The sequence below is a fragment of the Lissotriton helveticus genome, chromosome 10, assembly GCF_964261635.1.
Source record: "Lissotriton helveticus chromosome 10, aLisHel1.1, whole genome shotgun sequence".
Classification (NCBI taxonomy): domain Eukaryota; kingdom Metazoa; phylum Chordata; class Amphibia; order Caudata; family Salamandridae; genus Lissotriton; species Lissotriton helveticus.
Window position 1 is genome coordinate 97306438 of NC_136071.1, and position 26033 is coordinate 97332470.

Genomic DNA, 26033 nt, shown 5'->3' on the forward strand with positions numbered 1-26033 from the left:
ACCTCAATCTGTTCGCAAATACATACAGCCTCCTCGCTTGTATATCAAACCTGCGCTCCCACACTCCCTCATTTCCAAAAAGTAAGACCACCAACACTGCTCCTAAACTTTACAAACTTTCTTTGGCTTATGGCATGCCAGATAATAAAACTTTGTTAGACCAACTGCGAAAGTGGGGTTGTCTCTCAGGAATTTCCAGTAAGTAAATCTAATGATGATTTCAAAGGAGCCATGTAGTGTAGATAAAATATTTTTTTTTACCCTCTCCCGCATCTCTAACAATCAACAAAAAAGGGCAGTGCATAATCTTACTCTGCTTAATCATGTCTGATTGGGCTCTGAGACCTATTGTGAATTCACTCGCAGGGTGATCCCTTTCATGGACAAAACCAGTAAATCTCAATTTCATCTTTTACTTACAACAAGAAACAGGTGTCAAGTTCCATGACTCTTGCTACCTTTCTCTGAACCTCACTTTTCAATGTCTATATGTGTATTGCTGCACAGATTACCTAAATACACCACTTGCAGTTTCCTGTGTACACTGGACCCACCTAAATATACTAATGCCTTTGAAGCAAACCAAGGAGGTAAGAAACTCTCATAAATAATCAAGTACATATATATTACTGGATGAATGAAAGCTACCCAAACCCCGAAAGAAACCAAACAGGTGCTAAATGATGTTGAGGTCAACAGAATACAATGTATTCAATATTAATTTTTAAACCCATCCCATCCATGAGGCACCTTATTCCACTGTGATATTTACCCACCAAATAAGAAGGGTGGTCTATGGTATCATTTTTTTACTGTCTTGGCTACGAAACCTTCTCCCACTGCAATAAGCCAATCATGGGGTATAGCTCACATTATCACTATTCATGACAAGTCCCGTCTCCTGCAACATAATGTATATAAGTCTTCCTAAAAAAACTAGACCAACAACAGCAAGTGCAAAACCAGATAATTATATTCCTGATTATAATATTAAAAAATGTAGCTTCAAAAAATGCACTTGTGTACCAGTATGGAATTCTAGGAAAAAGATGAAACTTTGTTTCCTGTATACACAAGGCCTTCTAAGGAAAGGCTCACAGATAAATGTTCAAGAAGGCTTTCTCTATTCAACAACCAGAAATCTAAGGTCAGACAATACCCAGACCACCGAGTCCAGGTCTGAACATTCAGTAATGTTTCACTTCCATCCTTCAGTACATAGCCAAAATATCTGCACTACGTAAAACTGCTGAACACTAACAAGTTCATATAGGTATTCAATACTTATCGATATGCACTGGATGCAGACACAGAATAAGGCTTGAACATTGAACAAAGGACATTCCCCTCACCCTGCTTAAGTCAGGCTGTCCTACATCTTGACCATAATGTTCTAGTCCACCAATGTTTTTTTAGTAATCCACCATTTTTGTCATTAAATACAACAAGACAAATAAATGAATGAAAAAAAACTACATTCTATTAAGGGTTCTTTTTTTTCTACTTCCTTGGCTTGGAACCAAATAATGTCAGATTGTATTTCTCTGAATGTCCTGCTGAACTGTAATGTCCACAATGTACTTTTACCCTTCAACATATACCCTGACTATACACCGTACACTGAGTGTGGACATTACCACAATACTTATCTGTTTATTTATTTTATGTAACCCTGTCATATATAGACATACAAATAAATAAATAACACATTTAGAGCTAATCCAAAGTCTACCCAGACTAGGCAAAAATGGAACTCACAATTAATTTCAATAATTCTGCTTTTAATGAGAGTAAATTCTTTCCAAACATACATTATACATGTAAAGCATAACATACAGCTAATAAACTATTACAATGCTCAAAAAATAAATACATATTTCCTGTGTTTATTCCTCCTTTGAATGTGTGGGCTTGCTTGAATGACGGCGCAATACAGAACCAACTTGGTGCGGTTACGGAACACCACAAGATTACTTCTTTTTGAAGTTGTCCATCTCAAAGGTGCCAAATTGTAACCAGGGCAAAAAGAGAGTAATGCCGCCATGTAGGATTTCTGTCTTGTTGTCAGAGGAGACAGGTATGAAGTAAACTGATAGAGACAATTCTTCATCATCTCCAGGTCAGCCAATCGATATATGACTTGATGCAACTGTGAACAAGAGAAGTCATGTTTATAAAATAATTCATTGAAATGAAATATTCACATTACCATTTAAGCTAATGGCTCAATAAGTAAAATGAACTGTTCATCTGCAACCACACATACATTACTTTGTGTCTGCCTGCTATTTATTGATCAATTTATGTACATATCCAAGAAGTATCAGATCTTTACTTCTGTCATTTTACTTTACATGACATTTATTTCTGTGAAGTTCATTTGACCGCACCTTTACTTTATCTGCATTTACCAAACAACATTATCAATTCACGGAAAGCAACAGGAAAATCATTTTTAGGGTGGCTATTATGTAGCATTATGGTTAAAGAAATACTATACTACATTATTTGTAATTAGGTTGTATGAATGTACCTTTGCATATTTTTGGTAAGAGTTGGGATTACTGTAAATAAAAAATAATTGATTTGGTATTAGAGGTAGGTTTGGTAATCGAAAAAATAATACAATTAAATTCAAAATAAATGTTATTCACAACATAAAAGTAAACTCAAGTCAAGCATTTTTTTTAAATCAAAGTAAGCTTCGTAGGCATGTACTACAACAACAAAATAAACCTCATTTTAGCTTTGAAACTAATGTTACTGTTAGAAGGTAATATTTGAATTAATTTAATATTTCAGTGTAGAGTTAGTATTGATGGAATGGAATGTAATCACATGAAATTTAAACAAAATAAGGAAATAGAAAGTATTGTTAGGTTTAGGGTAACATAGGGGAACTATTTAGCAGTAGAAAAAAAGTAAATTGGACAAAGTAAATGTTAGTCAAAGTAATTTCACTGTTATAGATAGATGGGAGAAGCAAAGATGAAATGAATCAAAGATAAGGAAGTAAATGGCGGGAGAAATAGGGGAGTAAAGACACAATCACTGTAGATTATCAGAGTAAACTTTGACGCAGATACTGTAGTCAGGGATATAATCAATTTTTAATTTGTTCATATCTTTACCCCTCTCGCTGAATAAAACCATAAAACATCATATTAAAACGTTTGCCAATACATCTCTGTGAATGCAAGTTGATGGGGGGAAAGGTACATGCTTGTGTCCAACACAATTTTTCCCACTGCTGTTTGCAAAACAATAACTCAAAAATTGGTGATCCAATTTCCACTAACTACACTTTTAAGCTGATTAGGGTAGGGTATCATTTTGGTCCTTTCCTCTGCATGCCTGCTGCATTTAAAGAGCCTGCCGCTTTAGTGGGACATTTTCACCGACAGTGCCTCCGCCCATACAGTGTGAATGTATTTGGTAAAAAAATTAATTCAGGCAGGCTCCATGTCATTCCAAAACAATAGAGGAAGTGTAGAGGTGTTGACAGAATCACCCTCCAATTAGATATACATAAACAAAGAGATTCTATCAATGTGTGGTGGTTTTAATTTTTTAATTTTTATTTTTACATGTGAATGGTGAGGTCTACATGTTTCGTAAGCAGTCCCCTACTGCTTACTCATCAGGACCTTCTAGTGGCCCCTACTAGAAAATGCTCGGTTACTAAATTTAGTATGCCTACAGTCCTAAAAACTAGCAGCAAAAATCAGCTGGTAGTTTTAGCTTCCGGGCATGAGCTGGAGCCGCAGCACGGGTGGGAGTAAGGCAATGAACTTATGCGGAAATTATTACCGTGGGGAACACCTACCGTCTGTCAGCTCATGGGGCATATAACGTGTGCCAAAGTAAGACCGCAATAGGTCCCCTTTTTTTGATAAATTCTATCTCGCTTCCACTGGGCCAGCTCATGCCCGGAAGCTAAAACTACCAGCTGATTTGTGCTGCTAGTTTTTAGGACTGTAGGCATACTAAATTTAGGAACCGAGCATTTTCTAGTAGGGGCCACTAGAAGGTCCTGATGAGTAAGCAGTAGGGGACTGCTTACGAAACATGTAGACCTCACCATTCACATGTAAAAATAAAAATTAAAAAATTAAAACCACCACACATTGATAGAATCTCTTTGTTTATGTGTAGGCTCCATGTCATGCCTGCTCAGTAATATTTTTTGTTATTCAGAAACCTTTTCCTGTATTAAGGATATGTTTCTGAAATAAAAATCAATAGCCCTCAAGCATTAGCGTAAGGTTTCAAATGACCGGGCCTGCTGAGGCTCTTTCAGAGACTGGGCTGCTATCCCACCACTAAATGAGGCAAGGAAACTATGAGTTTGGTAGGGCTCCTGGTCCATCAAACTCGAAACTCTAAATTAACGCCACAGTACCATTCTACCAATGTTGATGGGTTGCGCTCAATTTTGAAATATTTAGACATAACAATTGGCTTTATCTTTTTGACTTTAGTTCATAACCATGCTGTGGTCTTTAAAAAATTATATAAATATTTACTGGTTCATTCTAAGTCTTGTACCATTTTCAGGTGCAAGACATTTTCAAAATGTTCTGAGTTTATAAGATCAGAATGAGCTATGGTTGCAGCTTTACTTTGTTTTTTTGTATGTCTTTCCGAGTTTTGAAGGTAGGATTGGGTATAACCTCTGATGTCGGTTTTACAGCATGTTAGAACTGCACATTTTCTTCATTCTGTCTATTTTCCCTTGGCTAATTCCTCCAGGAAAACCTAGCGGGAGCTTTGCAGGGAAATGCAAAGGGTGTAAGCACAGAACACAAAGTTCCCTTAATTCAGATTCCAAAGTAACGTAAATCACTCTTTACACTTGATACCAGATTATCAGCAGAACTCAGAATGAGCCCATTAGACATTATGAAAAAAACTTTAAATTCTTATAAAAATAGTGAGATTTTCCTACAATTTTTTTTATTTTAAATTCTGCAACTTAAACGGTAACAAATGTCGTGCAGGGTTTTTATAATGAATGGATAGCACGTGTAGTGGATGAGAATTTGTATGGAATATAAAATATGCAGGACAGGGAGTGTTAGACCAAGTCCCTTTAAGGAGAAGTCATCATATCATGGAATATTTACCATTAAACTAGTTGGCTCAATTCACAAAGCTGTTTCCACACCTAACAAAGAGCAGCATTTTTGGAGGCTAAAAATCCATTTCCTAACTCCCGAATCAGAAACATTTGCATCTTTTCTCGTAAATGGATCTATTCACACTTGAAATTCAGCCAATATTTTAGAATTGTAAGTGAAAGTACATCATCAAAACAGGCTGAATGGAAGCTTTCTTGCACAGGTACTCAACAAAAGATGATGAACCGACACAAGTTAATTGGTCTGCAGGTATCCACAAACATTTTCCAGTTAATTCTCTCACACCGAAAATGGTCAATGATTTAATTATGTTAAGGACAAGAGTACAGTTGTTGTTAGAGAGGGAGAGGGGAAAGAAAACTGGTATGGGTTTGGGGTATGGAGTTTCTTTTAGAGAAATAAATATGTCCTCACATAGAAACTAAGAAAATAACTAGTCATTGCACACACACGTGTATTGCATTTACACAAGTGGGAATGTAGACTGCCTACATTTCAAAAGTTCACATGTGTGAGCAAGATGTAGCTGTAAACCAAGGACCATACATTTCTGACTTTTCTGAAAGGAGGTTTGTGGACAGGGCCCAATGTTTAGGTAACTTCAATGTCACCACCTCAATGGGAATGGAAATGTAGTAGCCTATCGGTGTTGAACAAACCATATGTGGTTCCACATGAAGAGAGGACAGGTCCGAAAATATTTTCTATGAGTAGTTGTGTCCTACTACAGATTTAGGTGTGAGTTGCCTGAATACTCCAGTCGAGGCTCATGACTAATTTCTTTCTCTTTCACCCTTCCACCCTTCTGCCGCGTTCATAATTCTCAGTTATAGGTGTTTTCTATTCACCAACACCTTTAAACTTGAGACGAAAGGACCAGTGGGTTGCAAGTAGAAACCTGCTTCCTCTCTGGTACCTGATGAGGGATAGGGATTCTTTGGCTTGCATTGCACTGTCTGCCAGAGCCTGCTGGACAGATACTCTACCTCTAAATACAGCCTACTCCATCAATCTCAACAGCCCCTTCATCATACAACCTGCTCATCAATGCTGCTAGAAAGAGACCATAAGAACTTTACTTCCACTTGTCTGTGCTAAGGATAGCTAGGAGTAAATGCAGTCCACCATTATCAAGGTGGGCCTTGTGAATACACACATGATGGTGGACTCATGTGCCTAGAATTCAACAATTGGCCAGGATTTGTTCAGATTATTGTGGCCGGGCAAGAAATTATGCGTACTCTGGCCATAAGATCAAAAGAATGAGATTCATTTGGGCCGTATTAAAATTCAAAGGATGAATTTTCAAAGGAATGGCCCGTATTACTGACTAGGGTGAGTCAGTTGAAGGTTGGAAGCACCAATAACATTTAGGGATGAGATTGAATTATCATGCTAATCCATCTGTGTATCAGTAGTTAATCACATGGCAGGGAGGAAATGCTGCTAGTTTAGTTCAGGCTGTGAAAAGCAAGTTCCCAGATGTTTTTAGAGGTAAGTTGGGGGATTTTAAATATAAAATCATACTCAGACATTAGACTTTCCCTGTATATCACAAGTTGCAAACGTACCAGTCAATTACAGCTAAAAGTTAAAAAGCATTTTACAGGATTTGTGTGGCAGGGGTACACTTGAATCAATAGAGTCTCCGCTATGGGGTTTGCCAGTTGTGGTATTCTTGAAGTATTCTGCTGAGCTTCAACTGTGGACCGATCTTTGCTGCGTTAATGATGTCATCTGGGTAGATCAACACATATCAAATCTATTATCTACCTTAGCAGGAGCCACAGTTTTAATCACACTAGAGTTTGTAAGTGCCTACCTTCAGGTGGTCCAACATAAAGACACGTAATTTTATAGCATTCATCAACACGGAGGGGTTTCCTTCAGTACAGAAGAATGCCCTTACGTTAGCAAGTGCTGCTGCTGTTTTCGAAAGGCTAGTGGAGAGTGTGAAAGCAGCAGATGACATTTTGGTTTTCAGGAGAAAATCAGAAGGAGCATGTCAAGAGCTTGAGGTAGTTTTGAGAGGGATGGAATTGAGGAGATTCACCTTGAGGATGGACACATGTTTTGCTTGTAGAAGTGTGGACCACATAGGACACTGCATTTCTACAGATGGAATCAGGCCAAAGAATGGTCATGTAAAGGTTATACCAGCAGCTGTAGCGACAAGATCAAAGGATTAGGTGACATCATTCACTGGACTGAACTTTATTTGAAGTTCTTGGAGAACTATGTGCAAAAGTCAAGGCCTTTGAGGGTGTTAATAAGGAAAATCACATGGGGGCTGATTCACAAAGGTAAACGTACACGTATGTGTGAGTTTACAGTTTTTCAGTATTCACCCAGCTCCATTTTAATAGTATGTGTATGAGGGAGTTCTCCTCACTCATAAACTTACTGTTTAAAGGCAGTTTTGCGAAAATCTGAAAACGCATAAACTCACACAAAAGTGTACGTTTACCTTTGTGAATAAGGTCCAAAGTATGTAGTGTGCATTCAACAAGCGGAAGCCTATGAAAAATTGCAAAAACAATTGGTGAAATCCCCCTCGTTTGACACAAATATTTTTAATGCAAGCAGTGTGAGGATTGGTGCTGCTTGGATTCAGAGAAATAAGAAGAGTGAATGGACTGTTGCGTGTTGTTCCAGGATACTGAAGGATGCCAAAAGGAGGTATTCAGTAATTGAGAGAGCGATCCAAGCATGCATCTGGGCTGCAGACTAGTACAGAATGTTTGGGGGATGAGATTCACAATCAGTATTGACCAGTGACCGTTAGTTGATGTCCTGTCTCGCGAGGCGGAAAGAACTTGTCGAACGGATTAGCTAGGTTTGCGGCAAAATTGCACGGTTTCGGTATTGTCATTGAATGTGTTGCAGGGGTATGCAACATACATACTGATTGCATGTCAAGGATGCCTTTTAAGAGTTTTGGATGATATTTTGAGTGGTGACATGGAGTGTGGGATAGGTTTTACTGGAGAGAACATGATAAATAGTGACTCATTATCCATGACATCTGTGTTGGAAGAAGAATGGAGGGGTAATAAGGAACCAGATGTGTGTATGCTGAAGATCAGTGAGCACATACAATTAGGGTGGATGGTGGGTGGCAATTTGAGAAGAGAGTTGCAAGCTTTCTTTAAGATAAAGGATGAACTAAGTGCACAAGATGCATGAGGAGACAAAATTGTTCCTCCTCACGGTTTCAACAGATTGTTTTGATCAATGCCATGATAGGTGTTTTAAAAGGGGGTGGTGATGGACGGAGCATCTGAATCAATCAAACACTCACACCCAGTCAAAAGATCTGGGTTTAATCCATCACCGTTCCTTAGCCCACTCTGCTTGAATCCAGTGGCAAAGTGCGCAAGGGACTCACGTCTGAGCATACCCTGCCACACTTATGGCGGCCAAAAGCGGTACAAAAGGGGGTGGTGATGGACGGAGCATCTGAATCAATCAAACACTTACACCCAGTCAAAAGATCTGGGTTTAATCCATCACCGTTCTTTAGCCCCCCTTTTGTACCGCTTTTGGCCGCCATAAGTGTGGCAGGGTATGCGCAGACGAGAGTCCCTTTCTAATTTTGCCACTTTTGAACCGATGATGGGTGTTTTGGCATGGCTGCCACCAAGAGGCTTGCCAGAGAAGTATTCTAATGGACAGGTATGGATGAGGGTCTGACCAGTTGGGTTCTTCATTGCTCTGTGTATTTGAACAGTGATAAGTGAGAACAAACGTGTAGAGTTGAACATACCTGACCTGGACCGACCTGACCTGGACCGTAGAGACACTTAGGGATAATTATTATAAGTCCTTTTTCAGTGTTGTCACAGAAGGAGGTTTTCGGAATTGTGCTCATTGACTATTTTTCCAAGTGGCCTGAGGTCAAGAAGGTAGTTAAGGTTGACACTGATGCTGTTTTACGATTATTGGATGATGTTTTTCAGAGAGAAAGGTTATTTGAGAGTTTGAATTTTTGATAAGCAGGTCCCTGACAGACCTGTCTTTTCGGGATTTATTAGTGGTCATCTGGAATGTTTTGCTGTTCCCGGCTAATGGGGAAGGGGGAGCTCTGTGCGTGAGGGGATAGCGCCTGCCAAACGAGGATTCTTCTGTCGCCGGGGCTATGATGGCAGGGACGGCTCAGGGATGGGCTCACAAACTGTGGTCTGAGCTACTCACCAGGGAAGCGTCAACGCCGGTCAGGTCCAGTACGGGGTTGACTTGCTGTAGTCCTCACAGTCAGTTTTCGGGGTCAGATGTGTGGGTAAAAGATCTCGGTGTGCACGACTGCCCTGTGGGACCAAGGCAGGGTCCAAATCTGCATTTAGGGCAATGCTGTAAGCAGCAATGCAAGCAGGGCCCGGGCCTCAGGACGGAGCGACGAGCAGGCACGTCCTACTCGGCCGCCATCTTGGCCACACACCCAAGATGCCTACTTTTGAATGTGCTGTAACCAAGGAATCTAAAACCCATAATCACAGGCTGAACAATATTCGATAACAGAGCGGTTCAGTGAATCATGAGGATTACTCCAAACTGACAGCCATACAAACTTAGGGTGCAACTTTAACACTGTCCTCTACGTAACAGAAACTAATTTCTCATGCAGGAAGAAATTTGGGCTGTTGGGTGGAAGCCCCAGGAGCAGTCGACAAAAACGATTTTCTTCTACATGCACATTCTGGTAGATCAATATCCCCAGATGACCGCTCAATAGGTCAGATTTGGGATAGATTTGAGATAGTATATTTCTAGAAGAGGGAGGACAGGTTTGTTTACAGTCTTCTGGGAAAAGCTTAATAGGGCACATATAGTTTGACTGAATTTCACAAAACTAACATAAAGGCACTGTGCCCATGAGTTTTAAGAGTCATAGGTAATACCCAGATAAGGGCAACGTGCCACCTTTCCCACGATCCTGAGCTTGATAGATATAGCGCTAACCTCTCTGTTGGATCTACCACAGATCATGTAGTAACGTCTGTCAAAGGTAGTTTCCAAGTTTAAATTATTCCTAAATGCCACAAAAGGGTTGATCAAAGCTTTAAGGTCGTTTTGTGTTCTAGGCATTAAAACAGCATCATTGGCATACAACAAAGCAGAGACGGGATGCATTAAGAGTAGCCATAGAAGGGATACTGCCAAATCTGGCTGTGGTGTAGGTGAAAGAGTTTCTACAAAGGATAAATATTTTCCTTGTATAGAATGTGTTCTAATAAAGTGTATCTGTGCTATCTAAAGTATTTACACATGTGCAAATGTACACAAGTTACATTTATGCATGCAAAAAGAGCATTCAATGAGAGGAACCTGAAATTCACAACAGAATTCCAGAACAATCCCAGCAATACTAAGAGCTTCACAGCTTCTCTTGTGTACTGAAAATCCTCTAAATTTCACAAGTGCAACATTTGCTCCGAACAAATAAGTAACACTACACAATTCCATTCATGGCTTTTCCCTAGGAGTCCGATCCTTTGTCCAAGCAAATTTTCACATAGTGCTGCAAGATGCACAAGTGAAATTCTTTTAACACATTCTCTTATGTTGCTTTTCTTATGCACTGCATACGAGGGTGATGCCACAATTCTTAGCATTGTTTTACAAAGTTCATAATATAACTACAACCTTTACAGCAGTAACATTCCTCAATATTCTTCTGTAATTTACATTTGAAGGCAATAGAATCCCAAACAGCTAAGGAAATCATAAAATCTCAGATGTACATTGGGAAAACAAATTCCAAAATTCTATTACAAATGCTAAAATGGGCTCTCAAATCTACAAACGTATGGTAATCATTTGCAGAGTTACCACTACTCTGCACAGAAGTGAAATATTTGCAGTGCCACATTAAGGGACAGAAATAGCAATTAGCAAAACATATGCAAAAAATGAGGGTAATGAAATCTCAAATACTGGATTGATGTGTGAATACAGGAGGTAGAATACTGTGTTTTTATAGTATTTTCTTCTTTATTGAAATGCAAATGAACACAGAGAAAATATTAAATATTTGCAAAAATGATATGATAGGATTGTCTATGGAAGCAGACGTCATGGTAATACCACACACATCGCTAAAATTATCTTATAAATCTGTGGCAAATTTGATTGCCACATGGAGTGGTGTGGTAATGGCCAGTGAAAACGTGCCCAAACGTGTGAGTTATATTGCAGAAATTGTTGCTCATAACATTAATACCAGACCATTCATTCCCCAAAGATTTTCTAGCGGACTGTAGTTGTGTCCTAGATGCTGATTACAGGGATAACTCGGAAACAAGTTAATGATCTAATGATCAATGGATGATTCCAAAGGCCTTTTCTATTGCATTTGTTCTTTGACTGCTTTGGAAGCTAATCTCCATTCGTGTTGTCTCCATGATATCCCTTGCTGGAATCCCCTTTGTCCACTTCACTTCCTGTCTTTTCCCGTGTCCCACAGGAATGTAGTGCCCGCGGTCAAGATGCTATCCCTGACAACCACTTTATCCTAGTGTCTCCCTGACATGCCATTGTGATAACTGCTACATCAGGGCTCTAACAGGAAGATATTGGCACGGCCTGTCCCATACACTGATTCATTGTGCCTTAATTGGACCTTAATTACCTACCTAATTTACTTTTACCATGTTCATTGTGCAATTGTGGTATGTTTCTGACAAACAAAGATTTTGACCCAAAGTAATCATTGGCTACTGTTAATGCAAGTCTAAAGTGTTTTCCTTAAAACATTCAATTAAGATTTCAAATACTGTAGAAGTTTTATGGGAGACAAAATTAGGGGCCAGATATGCTAATGGACTTTTCGGTCACAATCCCTGTGATTCGAAAAATCACTGGGTTTGCAACCTCTAAACGCCTTCATCTAATGTTTTAAGTCCATATTGAAATTCTAAAAGTTTTTCCGATTTGCATTGGGGTTTTGACCCCTATTATATTGCAGTTTTGAAAGGAAGTGTTTTTTGGAGTTCCTACCCATTTGCGGGTCGGTAAGGAATGTATTAGTGGTCTGTAACTGGAGTTCTGTTCACCATTTTTTGGCAGGTTACCCACTCCCAAGTTGGGGTGATAACTGATTCACAAAAGAGAAAGGTATCCTCTTTATATCCCTTACCCTTTGAGCATTAGTGTGGCAACTTCAAGGGTAGTAGGAAGTCGTACATGGAACCACTGTCAACTCTCACAAAAGTTTTTCAAACTGGAAAACATTTTTTAAAACCAGACCTGTTTCTTTTAAGGAAATCAAAAAGAACCATTTCAAAATGAAATCACATGGAAGGTGGTCTGGTGTCCCTTAAAGGTAGCCATCCTTGTGACTGTAGCCAATCCGAGCGGTTCACAAATTTTGGAATGCCCTAAAAATATTAATTAGTTTGGTTGTTCTGTGACCCCCCCCCCTGTGATTATCTATTTTGCTACCAATTCTGCATAGGTCAGTTAGCAAAATCACGCTAGATTCGCAAAAAATCTCTGCACAATTTGCAACGGTCTTTGAGAATCCAATCTTAGCACATCTGACCAATTATTCTTGCTCCAAAGAGGACTCCTATAGATACATTATTTGACCAGATGGAAGGAATGACACAAGAGACTAAAAGGCTTTGTTTAGTTTAAAAGACAACACTTTCAGATTAACATAAATGATGGTGATAGGACGACAATTTCAAATTATATTTATAGTATGAATTGCATGAATGCTCATGATTGTAGCACCTTGGCTGGAGATTTGCTGTACCTCTGGGATTATTTGGTAACTTTCTATTAAAATATTAATGGTAACTTAAAGACACATTTAAGGGATACCCTAACACCTATAGCTTTTATTGACCTTGCTATTATTGCTCGGTTCTTATCTTCAGTGATGCCACCTCCTGTGATGTCATCAGTTTAAAAAGTCATGTGACATCACTTTCAGGGACACCATTGGGTGGGCAAAGGTCATATGATGTGACTTCTTTTAAGGTCATTAGAGTGAAAGGGCATGTGATGTCACTCCTGCTATCCAGAGTATTTTGCTGAATCTAAGTACATGACTAATTCATAGAAGTTTAGCATTGTAACTAATAACTATTATAAAATGAATGTCCATCATATGTTTTATTGGAGTATTTTATAAAGGCATTTACAGAGGACATACATCTTTGTACAGAAAGAAACATCCTAGAATCAAAAACAAAATACTGTATTATAAGCGATGATACAAATACCTGGGGAATACAAGATGAGAAATAGCGTACAATGGCATCAAGAAGCTTTATGCTGTAGTTAGAGAGGGGTACATAATTCCATGGAGGGAAACATCCTTTACCATGCAGTTTTTACAATGACCAGCATTTACAACAAAGTCAGTACCCCGCATGTGATATTACCACACAGTACTTTACCATGCAAGTCATTGCAACGACTTGCTGTAGGGGGCGCATTGTTGGACTGGTGTTGGATTTTTAAGTCCAACACCTTCCCTACTGGTGGGTAGACTGGAGCTGGAATAGTAATTTATACTATTCCAAAGTCCAGCGCCCCTTAAAGCAAGTCGTTGCAATGACTTGCGTGCTAAAGTATCGCGTGTTAACGTCGCATGCAGGGTACTGACTGTGCTGTAAAGGTATGCAGGGTAAATGCCTGTGAGGTTTCATCATACAAGTTTCGTCATACCCCTTTCCAAGGAAATCATTTAGGGATCGCCAAGGGTCTCGGCTGTGAACCCTGCCTTGCCTCCTGCGACCCCTGGCACTGTCCTGGCCTCATAGGTGGTAAGGGTAGTGTCATATCTAGGGCTAGGCGTAGTTTGCGAAGTAGCGCTACGCGAAGCTACGCAAAGTGCACTTCGCCCTACGCGAGCTGTGCGTAGCACTGTGCGAACTGCGTAGTACCCTGTTCGAACTGTGCAAGATGCCGTTTTCAATGATTGCACAGTGCGGACAAGCATCCGGCACTGTGCAATCATTGAAAACGGCATCTTGCACAGTGGGAGCTGTAGTTTTTTGCCGCTCGACTAGATTTTTACTCGAGCTGCAGCTTTCTCAATGCGGACTGGCAGTTTCTCATCGCGAGCGGTGCGAGCATACGCGATCGCTCGCGAGAAACCTGACCTCCCCACGTTGAGAATCTCGCCGGCAGGTTTATTTTCCATGCTCGTGATCGGCAACTTGATGTTGCTGATCGTGAACGAGGAAAAAGTCTCGCCGGGGTGTCATTTTGCCTGCTCGCGGTCGTTAACTTGACGTTAAGGACTGCGAGCAAGCACAAAATTACGGCAGCTCTACGCTATGCTACATATGTTTGCACTGTGCTACGTGCACTTCGCATAGTGCGAAGTGACACAAACTTTGCAAACTACGCAAGCGTAGCGTAGTGCTTTGCCCAGGGTTAGTCATATCCAGAAGTTAAACAAGGCTCTCTCTCTCTCGAGCATTGTTTATTTTAGGTGCTCTCAACTACATCAAGAGCGGATCCAAGTAAACGGAACCTGTCTCGGTGTCTGAGCATGTGGAGGGATCTTGAAACACAGGTGCGAGAAAGAGAGAAACAAGAGGAGAAGAATTAAAAGACTGAGAAAAAAATAACAAAAGGAAGAGCAGGAAAACAAATACAGGAGTGTGCATGTGGGAGAGAGATAGAGACATGACAGGAGTGGGAGATATAGGCAGGTGTGAAAAAGAGTGAAGGTGTTACACACATAGGTGGCAAAGAGACAGCTGACAGTGATAGGAGATGGCTATATAGGAGTTCTGATGTAAAGTGATACCTAAAAGAGGCAGAAGGAGAGGATAAGCAGGTGTGAGAAAAGTGATAATGAGCCACCAGCTGCTGATAGACAACTGAAAGACAAAGGAAGGCAGAAAGAGAGAGTGGTGATTACAAGAAAGAGACAGGTTAAAAAATAAACAACGGCCAGAGAGGCGAAATATGGAGGTGAAATTGAGAGAGAGACAGACAAAGGAGTAAGAGGTGGGAGACAGGTGAAAGAGAGGTGAAAAGTTGAACAAATGAGAAATCCAAGTGATGGGGAAAGACGTGAGATAAGGATATCAGTGAGAAAGACAGCTAAGAGAGTAAAAGACAGAAGGGGTGAGGATTTGACATGAGGTCAGTAAGATAGATGAGAAATAAAGAGATAAAAAAACTGACAGTTGAGAAACAGACAGTTTAGGGTAAAGTGACAACGGGTCAAAGGCCATTTGACTTCACTTCCTGTGATGTCATTGGGGTCAAATGACAAGTGATGTCACTTCCGCTACCCCTGGAATTTTGGTGAATTGACATACATGATTGTTTGTGGGCAATAAATGAACCAGAACAGATTTACTAACATATTTGTCCCTTTTGCCAATTTCTTTTTGGGAGAGTTTAAAAAAAATAAATGTATAAGTTGACTGACAGAATCTGCTCCTCACTAATCCACCCCTTTTCTATTGCTACCCCTTGTTTTTGCAGTTTTATAGAACACAAACTTAAAGGTATTTGAGTGCTTTACATGAGCAGCAGGTACATTAGGCATGGTCAAGGTTTTGTATGCATGGAGAAATAAGGTGATTTGCCCATAATCACAAGGTGTTGAGCTGGCGCTGCGGCTCAACCCTGGATCCCCTGTTTCAAAGTGGCCAGCTCTGGGCGTAAAACCACATCCTCTCCCCTACCCCTTGACTCCCACCTTAAGGGATTCTAGAGTATTTGCAACACTGACTACTGGATAGAGGCTGTCAATGGTAGAGGGAGATACCTAATGTGAGAATTGGGCAATAGCAAACACAGGCACTAGGAAACACTAGGAAACAGTGGGAAATAGTTGCTACCGTTAAGAGAGCAAAGGCCCATACTAGTGCTAGAAAATACGAATTTGTCCAGGATGATATTCACAATGAGGCAAATAGATGACATTTGCCCTGGGACAAACTACTGACATAGCTACTAGGGTAAACATGAAATTGAACTAATGATCAGCTGCAAAAGGGCAATCAGCTTATACTGCAAAATCACAGACATGCATAAGGCACCTTAGCAGGGGTTCAACTCATCTCAAGCATGCTACTTTGCTCTGTAAGATCAGACCCTCTCTTGTCCTGCTGCAGACACGCCTGATGCTGTCTGCAAAATATTGCTCCCTCTTTTTCCAATCTGTCTACCAGCTGACATGGAATGACAGCTATCAGACTCCATCACCTTCCACAGGGGGCTTGGTTGCACTATGTCATATGCTGGGGTTCTGCAGGCCTCTCCGTCTCACAGTAGGATGTGCTTTATTCTCAGACACCAATTCATAGGCATAGACAGGTAACCCATTGTTCAGGATTTTCCTGTCACAATAATGTGGGGGGGTACGTCTTGGCGCCATTTGACGGGCAAGTTGCTTTGCAATTGTAGATGGTCATAATCTTTGACACTGTTTGACTGACATATGTGTTGGCATTTGTTGACGGATATAGTATCTGGTACAAGCTGGTAGAAATGTCAAATATCAGAATTTAATGCTTCTAGAATTTGCCACACTATGATGAGAATCATTTCTGCCACTGTTTAATTGGGAATATTCTTGGTCACCATTCCATGTGCAAGTTCTATGTCACACATTGTCACTATTCCATGTGAATGTTCTATGTCACAAGTTGTCACTATTCCATGTGCATGTTCTATATCACAAATTGATGTGTTTTCTCTACAAACTTGATAAAATTATTTTTATTGGCCCAGCAGACGTGTGGGATCTTGATCACCACCTAAATGCAGCTGGAAGAGGAGCGGGCCAGAAACTGGATTCTGCCTCTAATGGGTGGTAGCATTTTCTGCGGGTCTTGTAGACATCCATGTACCTGGACAGTTGAAGGAGAAGCCATGTCTGCAGAGACATCTAAAGCTCAACTCCTGGCAGTGCATTTCTGCTCTGCTTCGAACCTTTGATGTGGCTGCATGTCAGCCGACCTTGCATGTTTTTCAAAGACCAGTGTTTCACTACCATGATATTGGTAGCCTGTTGTCTGGAATGATATGATAGCATTAAGGTTTGCCTCCAGTGTGTTTTGCCACATCATGTTCAGCTTGGTATGACACAAAAGTAGACTGGATCTGTTGTAGTATCTTTTTACCCATGTGTGGATGTTAATAATACATTTGATGGTACCTTTAGGTACCCGCCACGCTCTGTTTATTATGCTACGCTGAACCCCTTCTTTTGACCACAACAGATGGCTACATTCTTTGATACATCATGACTGCAATGTTCTGTGTGGCATAAAGTAATTCCCATTTTCATTCACTGACTAAGACTGGAAAAGTCTTAAACCCAATCAAGTAGCAAATTCTCTGTACAAATGGTGATAGTCACGTTCTCCAGCACCAGGACCATGACATAAGACCCTGCGGGACAGGGGGGTGAGGGGGCAAGTCTTCAGGGTGGCTTCCTAACCCTTCAGGGGGTTCCCATTCAGCTTATGGGCCAGTGGTCAAAGTTTATTTTATTTATTTGAGAAGTTTTATATAGCGCTGGCTAGACCCGGAGGTATCAGAGCGCTTTACATGAGGATCAGCGAGTTACAGGTTACATAGTTACATCAATTATATCAAAGAATCATGGAGGGAGGAAGAGGGGGAGGGAAGGAAGCACAATGTTGAAACGAGGAAAACAATGTCAGATGACCAGCTGGTTAGGTGACGGACGAGAGTTGAAGCGTAAGTCAGGGAGCCTCCTGCGCTGTGAAATGGAAGGAGCCGCTGACAGCTAGACAAGCCTTCCTGCCAGGGTGCCTGCTGCCTGAAAGAAATGTAAATGTGCACAACTAGTCAATATGCAAATGCGAAGGGTGATGGAAGGCGTTTTTTTTTGCTTTAATTGATGGATTCCTTTTAAGCTTCCTGATGTTACAGATCTATTCTTTTTGAGTGGTATCGCAAGGATGATCTGTGAAGATGTGCTTTTAAAAGCCAAACATTAAAAAATGCACTTTGTACAGTTTGGGTATTAATAAAATCTATATATATTTTTTTATCTTAAACCATTTTCTAGCCGCATAGCTTATATTGTGTGTAATGCAAGTTTAAAATAATGACTTACATGTTCCCGGTGCTTTCCTTCACAGACTTGGACCTCGTAGAACTAAACAAACTCAAGTCACTATTCCCCACTGCACCAACCAGGATTCAATTCAATGCTTTCTGGTTACAGACACAGTTTGTGCAGTGCATCAACTAACAGTGGTTTCATAATGTACAATACTGTATTTATTTTTAATTTATGCTGCACCTTATTTTATATGCAGTTACCTGAGGTGAAAGACAGAAAAAAGTTACAGAATATTTAGTTCCTTTAGCCATGCATTTGATCCCGCCCCACACCCACTCTCACCCCGCCCCCATTGAGCGAAGCATCACAGTTCCCCTACTTTTCTTAATGCACTTCAACCGCTGTATATGACAATGAATATATGTGAGAAATGGGAAACACAGGGCCCCCTGTTCGCAGTCTCTAGGGGGGCCTTCATCATTTTGTATTACGCCACTGTCTAGCACAGTTGGGAAGGTGCACTTGGTACAATCTCGTTGGCAGAACAGAACAATTTCTTTGGTGTCTATTAGTCCACTGTGACTAATGTGGTATCTGAGATGATCTGACATTTTTCCTAGACAAAGCATTATCCTTATGTTCTTATGGGGCTTTGAATTCGATGGTGTGCTGGTTCACTACATGCAGGAGTTCTACAAATGACTTGTAAAAACACATTAGCACATTGGAGTCCTTTGATTTTGAAAGTAAACAGCGCTATTACATACAGAGCATAGGTAAAAGGAGGCGCAAATAGTCTTGAAAGTCTTAGAAAATTGCTTGAGTAGATCTATCCTAGTCTTTAGCTTCAATAGTTGGTAATGGAGGAACTGATAAGAAAAAATACCTGCCACATATTTAAGGTGACTGAAAATGTAAAGATGTGGAGTTAAAGGAGTCACTGCAGAGGCGGAAATATTTCAGAATACAGTTACCCTAAAACGCCTCACTCATAAAAACACTGTAATACATTGAGAAAATCACTCCAATCGACCAGCAATTAATTAATCTATACTACTATTATAAAGGAAGAACTTTGCATCTTTGAGGCGGGTAAACTCGGGAACCACAGCGCCAATCCACACACCCGATACATTATTGTAATTGTCAGGGTGTGCAGATGGACATAGGCTATATAAAGTATAAAAATGTGCGTTATTTAAAAAATGAACATTAAAAAAAAAAGTAGTCCCTTCGAAGTAGCGCCGGCCGCGACCTGCGTGCTGACGTCAGGAGCGCGGGGAGGAGCGGCGTCCAGGAACGCGAGGAGGAGCGGTGGACATGGCGCGGGGGAGGAGCGGTGAGGACCGGCGGACAGGCGGGAGGAGCGGTAAGCGGCGAGGAGCGGTGAAATGAGGAGCAGCGGCTGAGGTAAGGCTCCAGGCAGGCGGGGGTCAGGGCGGGCGGGGGCCCGGGCTGCACGTGCTGAGTACTGTTGTAGATACAGGTGCTCCAGGCATGGTTCTGCACACTGCTGTGACTACAGACTGCAGTTTAGAGGGCCCTCTGCGGCCGAGGGGCAGGACTCCGCCCACAGCCGGGGACGGGTCCAGACCCGCTCAGTCACGCATCCCTGGCGGGCCGGGGTCGGGTGCACTGACAAGGTCAACTGCAGGGCACGGGTAATGGCAGTACAAAGCGGCCGGGGGGCGACGAGAGGGGCCCAGGTGAGGGGCAGGCGGGGCTGGTGCCAGGCCGCAGTCACTGGGCCTCTGTAGTGCGGCCTCTGGAGCGGGGCGCCCGGCCCCGTCTCATCCCCTGATGGGCCCTAATGGAGGGGTGCGGGGAGCACAAAGGGCCTTTCAGCACCGCAAGAGCCACAACGAGAGCCTTGTCGCCTGAGCAGGAGGGAGGGGGACTGCTGCCTGCACCCTGGACGGATAGGGCTTTGAGGCCGCGGCTGCCTGCACCCTGGACGGATAGCGCTCCGAGGTGCGATGGGAGGATGGCGCTCCGAGGTGCGATGAGAGGATAGCGCTCCGAGGTGCGATAAAAGGATAGCGCCCCGAGGTGCGGTGGGAGGAAAGCGCTGCGAGGTGCTACCTGCACTGTAGAAGGATAGCGCTCCGAGGCCGGTGCTGCAGCGCCCTGAAGTCTGCTGTCAGAACTAAGTGCTGTCACACTGATGGTCTATTGTCAGGCATCGCTAAACTCTCTGACACCAGCAGGGGGTGCTGATAGCGCTCCGAGGCCTGCCTCCAGCGCTGATAAGGTCCTGGGGCCCTCCGTTAGGGGTAATATCACCATCGGCATGCAGGGAGAGCTGAATGTTTTCTGAGGAATGAGCTATAACGCTCTGAAGGGTGTTCTGAGAGCGGAGAACGCTCTAGGCACCGGGCCGGATTCACAAAAGTAACGGACACTTATGAGTAAGCTTACTACGTTTCAGTGTTCAAAGTAGTAAGTTCAGCAGTGCATATGTTCAACCAGTGATATTACAACACCCTCCCGTAGAAAATAAGGGATGTAGGGACTTAAAGCCAGTCAATACTGCAAATTAAATTATTTAAAACAGTTAAAAATAAATAAATACAATTCATATTATAAATAGATTTAAAAATAGTGTATTTTTAAGATTTAACTATAAAATATTTTAATCATCTATTTTGAATTTAAACACTATGCAACCATACATGTAATTATTAAAAAATTAAATGCATTTTAATATATATCTATCTATATCTATATCTATACTACTATTATAAAGGAAGAACTTTGCAACTTTGAGGCGGGTAAACTCGGGAACCACAGCTCCAATCCACACACCTAATACATCATTGTAATCGTCAGGGTGTGCAGATGGACATAGGCTATATAAAGTATCAAAATATGCGTTATTTAAAAAATGAACATTAAAAAAAAAAGTAGTCCCTTCGAACTAGCGCCGGCCGCGACCTGCGTGCTGATGTCAGGTGCGTGGGGAGGAGCAGCGTCCAGGAACGCGAGGAGGAGCGGCGGACATGGCGCGGGGGAGGAGCGGCGATGAACGGCGGAATGGCGGTGAGGACCGCCGGACAGGCGGGAGGAGCGGTAAGCGGCGAGGAGCGGTGAAATGAGGAGAGCGGGGGAGGAGCGGCAGCTGAGGTAAGGCTCCGGGCAGGCGGGGGTCGGGGCAAGCGGGGGTCAGGGCAGGCGGTGGACGGGGCGGGCGGGGGCCCGGCCTGCTTGACAATGTCAGGGCGGGCGGGGGGCCGGGCTGCTGCACAATGCCGGGGCGGGCGGGGGTCGGTGAAGCCTGATTGCTCCCGGACAAGGTCGGGACGGGCTGCTAGTTCTTAAATAAAGAGGAAATTCTGTTGCTGGCTATAACTTAAACATGAGTATTTGTAAAGTACACATTCACCCGTGGGCATCTGAATAACAGATGTTTATAGCTACCCAACTCAATGGTACTCATTGTATCGATCTCTGATGGATGAAAGGATGAGTGGGCTTGCCAGGATTTGAACCTGTGCTGTGACCATGAGGTTGAACACAAGCCCCTGCAGCGGACGCTTTAGTCCACTGAGCCACCAGACTGGGTTATCACTTATCTGCTTTAATGCTCATTATTCAACCCTGCCATAACACGTTCATGGTAATTTCATAGTATCCCCACGGGGCCGCCGCCCACACTTGTGTATTTTTATATACATGACTATGACAAATTTCCCAATTATTGTAATAAAAGCATATTGTTAAAAAGAAAGAACCACCGACTTTCCACAGATATTGGAAAATACAATATAATCAATGTCACCTCTTTACTGAGGTTTACATCTGACACTGTAATCAATACTATTCTGCTGAGGGTGGGGAAGAGCCCCTCTTTCTGAGATTTAAAATCAATGTTGCCTATGGGACCTCTATGTGCAAACACGGCTTTAAGCGAGGTGGGTCTGGCCGGGTCTTAGACCAGGCAGTAATTACAAAACGAATTTGAAACAGGTCCCTATCTGGCTCTGTATACATGTCCTTAACTTTACTGGCAAAACACTGATCGATTGCTCATCTATGACTATAAAACCACTATGGGCCCGATTACGATGTCGGACGGACTGGAGTCCGTTCGACATCGTTTGGGAACTGGAACCGAATGACCTCTTGTCGTCGGTTCCAGCCCAGCAAATAGGATGCTACCGAACCCTGTTAGGTCGCAAACCTATACATTACAATGAGAGCATGCATTCTGAACGGAATGCATGCTCTCATTGTAAAGAGCAGAGGTGCAGTTCATCCCTGCAACTCGTGGCGGGCACCTCATGGTGCCCGCCACCAGGGGCAGGGATCAACAGGGGGGTGTCCTTGCACCCATGGGGGCCCTGCTGGGGGCTCCCAAAGACAGATTCCCAAAGCCTTTCTTTGTCAGAAAGGCTGTGGGAATCTGCCATCGTAATGCCTCAGCCAGAAAGAGCTGGCCGAGGGATTATTTAAGGCTTTCCGAATGGCGGACAGGCTCTCTGAGCCCGTCGGAGGCCATTCAGAAATCCAATTCAGATTCCCTTTCAACTGACCCCATAAAAATGGGCCGGTCAGAAAGTAACCCGATTTCAGACCGCATCGTAATCGACCCCTATAAGGTATCTATGTCAGTGATGCAATTTGAGCTTACCGTCCGTATGTTTTACTTCACCTTCCATTCCCTAAGAGTATTTGCTTTTTTCAAGATGCGTTTTCTATAGGTTTTTCAAGCAACACATGACTCTTGTGTAGTACACACTTTCAAATGAATCACCACCAGGTGTCTGAGTGAGTTCAGGTTGCAGGTGGACCTTGCACCACAAATTGCTCCTGTAATGCTGCTAATGATGGTAACAATTCAACTACTAACCATCACACTCCTACAAGTGTGATAATTCAGACTATTTCAGGACCCCAACGCAATAAGAATGGCTTTGGTGGTAGCAAATAGTCATTTTTACTATATGTTGAATTAATAATTAACTGTTGTTGTGGACATCTTTAAATTGGTCAGACAGCACCACCTAGCGCCGCTGTTGACATTAAGTGTCGGTGCTGAGCAACGGAAACCACCGGCTCAAATTAAGCACTGTTATTACAGCGCACAACTGAGTGGTCTGAAAATAAGGCTGAAGTCAGTGCAAGTTTCTCACAAAACTTGTCAGATGATCATAAAGATGTGCAGAATAAAAGTACATATTGCCTTTGACCTCCATGCAGAGGGCACAGAGGGATGGCCGCATACGTGCCAATTGTAATTGTGGGAAACTGTGACATATGCAGATGGAGGATTTTGAAAAACTGTGGTAAGAAAAATGGGCATTGGTGTCTAAAGAAAGAGGGAGAGAGACAGAGACTGCAGAAGAAAGTGATGGAAAGCGGAGAACGGGAATGTTTGAGACATTCCGAAGTCATTACCCCTTCCACAGACCTTAATAATGTTTAATTCACAGTGTCATTTTTTCCCAGAATATTTCAGAATCAATTCTAATTCTTCACAACAAAATCAGTGTTGTTATTCATTTACCGAATACAATTCACAAGCATTGGCAAAGGCAATAGGTCTGACTTGCATTAGGTATATAGGTTGGAAGCTGTCTGACATGTCTGGATGCAGCAATAAACAATTCACGGAGAGGCATCGAAATACTGTTTAGTGTGCATGCTGTAAGAAGCACAGGGTTTTAGTTTACATATTTTAAACCATTCCCATGTTTACATAGGCTACACCTCATGGACAGAATCTCTAGTTATGTTTCTTTGGCCACGCCCCTTTTAGGGACCACCCCCACTTTTCGCCCGCTGTGCCACTTTACATAAGGTCCACCTTATGTAAATCAGTGCTGCCCCTGCCCCTCATGGATGCAGTCCAAATTGCCAGAGGCGGGCCTCTGCCTAGTGATGCTACCTCTCTGAGATACTCAGGCTCCATAAGAATATAAGCAATCATTCAATGAGTGGACAAGGAAAGTGAGGTGCTGCTCAGATAACAGGGTGCACACTGGGAATCGGCACCAGGTGGGGTGTGCATGGTGCAATAGGCGTTACATTACGTTTTTTATTTTTATTTATACACCTGCATAAGCTTCAATATGCTGAGAGAATTCATATTCTACCACAACCTGATTTGACTCGGATATTGTTATCTGAAAAGTAAGTTTCACTTGTTTATGAAACTAGAGAAGACTGATTTTAAGGGATAAACTTAAAGGAAGACAATTTAAGGTTTTGGCTACGAAATGGATAATGTCCTGCACCTATTTTTACCAGTCTCATCGAAGGAGTGATTACAAATTTTGGTGAGAGGAACATATCTTTTGAATCTGCCCGACAAGCAACTTTTGGTGTTAATTATTTGCGGTTTGTCATGCCATAGATTATAATGCACTTGTAATATGGTGGAAGGATTATCCGCCATGTTTGTGACAGAGTATGCCATCTGCCAAACTCTAATAAGCCCATAAGACTTCTTCCTCCCAGAACCCTTTGGACAATTGTCACTGCCAGACCCAGTCTGAAACTACCAGGCATGGGGTATTTTTTGGGTGAGCTGGCAGGGTGGGGCCTGATCACTACTCGTGAGGTTCCATTTAGGTGGTTCCTGTCTCCTGCAGGGCCGCCACAGGCAGTGGGGACTTTCAGGGCTTCAGGGGCAAGGGACTTGAGAGGCCTGTTGTTGCTCAACTCAGAGTCCAGAACATATTTCAGAACAACTCTTCAAAATTCCAAGCAGTGTATTTCTTTATAATGTGATCCTTGAATGCATTGCAGTTTGGTATATCAAATTATACCCTTGCATTGAATGGCAATTGGTAGAAGTGACAGATTCTAATTATGAACTTAGAAACATTCATGCCACACCGCAACTTTGACAACAATACTATTAGCGAGCCAAGAAGAAAGCTGCCTTTGGTCCTCTAAATGTGACCTGGGATGTACCGTAGATGGAGTAACATTATAGTATTTTGCTTTTGTGTGATACACAACCAGAACTGTACTTTACGATGCTCTCATGTGATGATGAAGGAAAAGGAAGCACTGTTAAAACCATAACTGCCATGGTCACACAATGTGATCAAGTAGAAGCCGGGATTGATGCAGGGCTTTTATGAAATTCAGACACATCACAGTATCTCCTTCTGTCCCCTGTTTTAGATCAAAGCTTAATGCTTTGGGTTTAATTCTCTGAGGCACTAAATCAGCACACTGTGTTAAATACATCCAGACTAAACATATCTCATAAGGATTGATGCTGGTAGTGTTTGGGGAGGGTGATGTTTTAATACAGAACTTAAAATGAAAACCACAGCACCCATTCTTGGTCACTTTATTGAGACCATTAGCTCCACGTAGATAAAAGTCTTTATTCATTCTCATCCATTTAATTCATCCATCCACTCCTCTCCATCCAACTATTAAATCATTGAGCCATGCAGCCCTGTCTCCAATCTCCATCCATACAAAGCAATATTTCCTACTGAAACGTGTTGTAAAATGCACCATATTTGCAATTTGTTTAAGCAATTTCCTGCGGTGAGACAAACCCGCATGTACCTACAAACCCAACATGTACTGGTAATGCTCGTTTTTCATTGGAAGGGTTTGTTTCTGTTGTGGGGTTTGGGTTGATACCTTGCAACAAAGGGCTACCCAGCAGGTGTAGTGGTACATTCCGTCAGCATCATGTTTACAGCCCTAAGCTTCTGTTTAAAAAAACGACTGCATTATAGGAGTTGCGTTCATAATTTTATTTAAGCCAATGGCATTTAAACTGAACTAACTAGCGCACATCTGCTCCGACTGAAATGGCACTGACTTCCTGTTCACCAGACTGATTGTTACTTAAATTCAGCTGAAATGCCACCCAAGTAGGATTTATTCAAATGAAGTTGTAC

At 42.1% G+C, this 26033-nt stretch overlaps 1 protein-coding gene across 2 annotated transcripts in view; it reads right to left on the reverse strand.

Annotated features, from left to right (window-relative positions):
- Positions 1-1781: 1781 nt before the first annotated feature.
- Positions 1782-26033, reverse strand: part of NPW (neuropeptide W) — a 47355-nt gene continuing 23103 nt past the window's right edge. The window contains exons 2-3 of one of the 2 annotated variants that reach the window (XR_013601750.1): positions 2534-2564; positions 1782-2149 (exon numbers count right to left, since the gene is read on the reverse strand). The gene's annotated coding sequence lies outside the window, so the exon portion shown is untranslated. The remainder of the gene's footprint in view (positions 2150-2533; positions 2565-26033) is intronic. The other variant, XM_078664178.1, reaches the window with a different exon arrangement.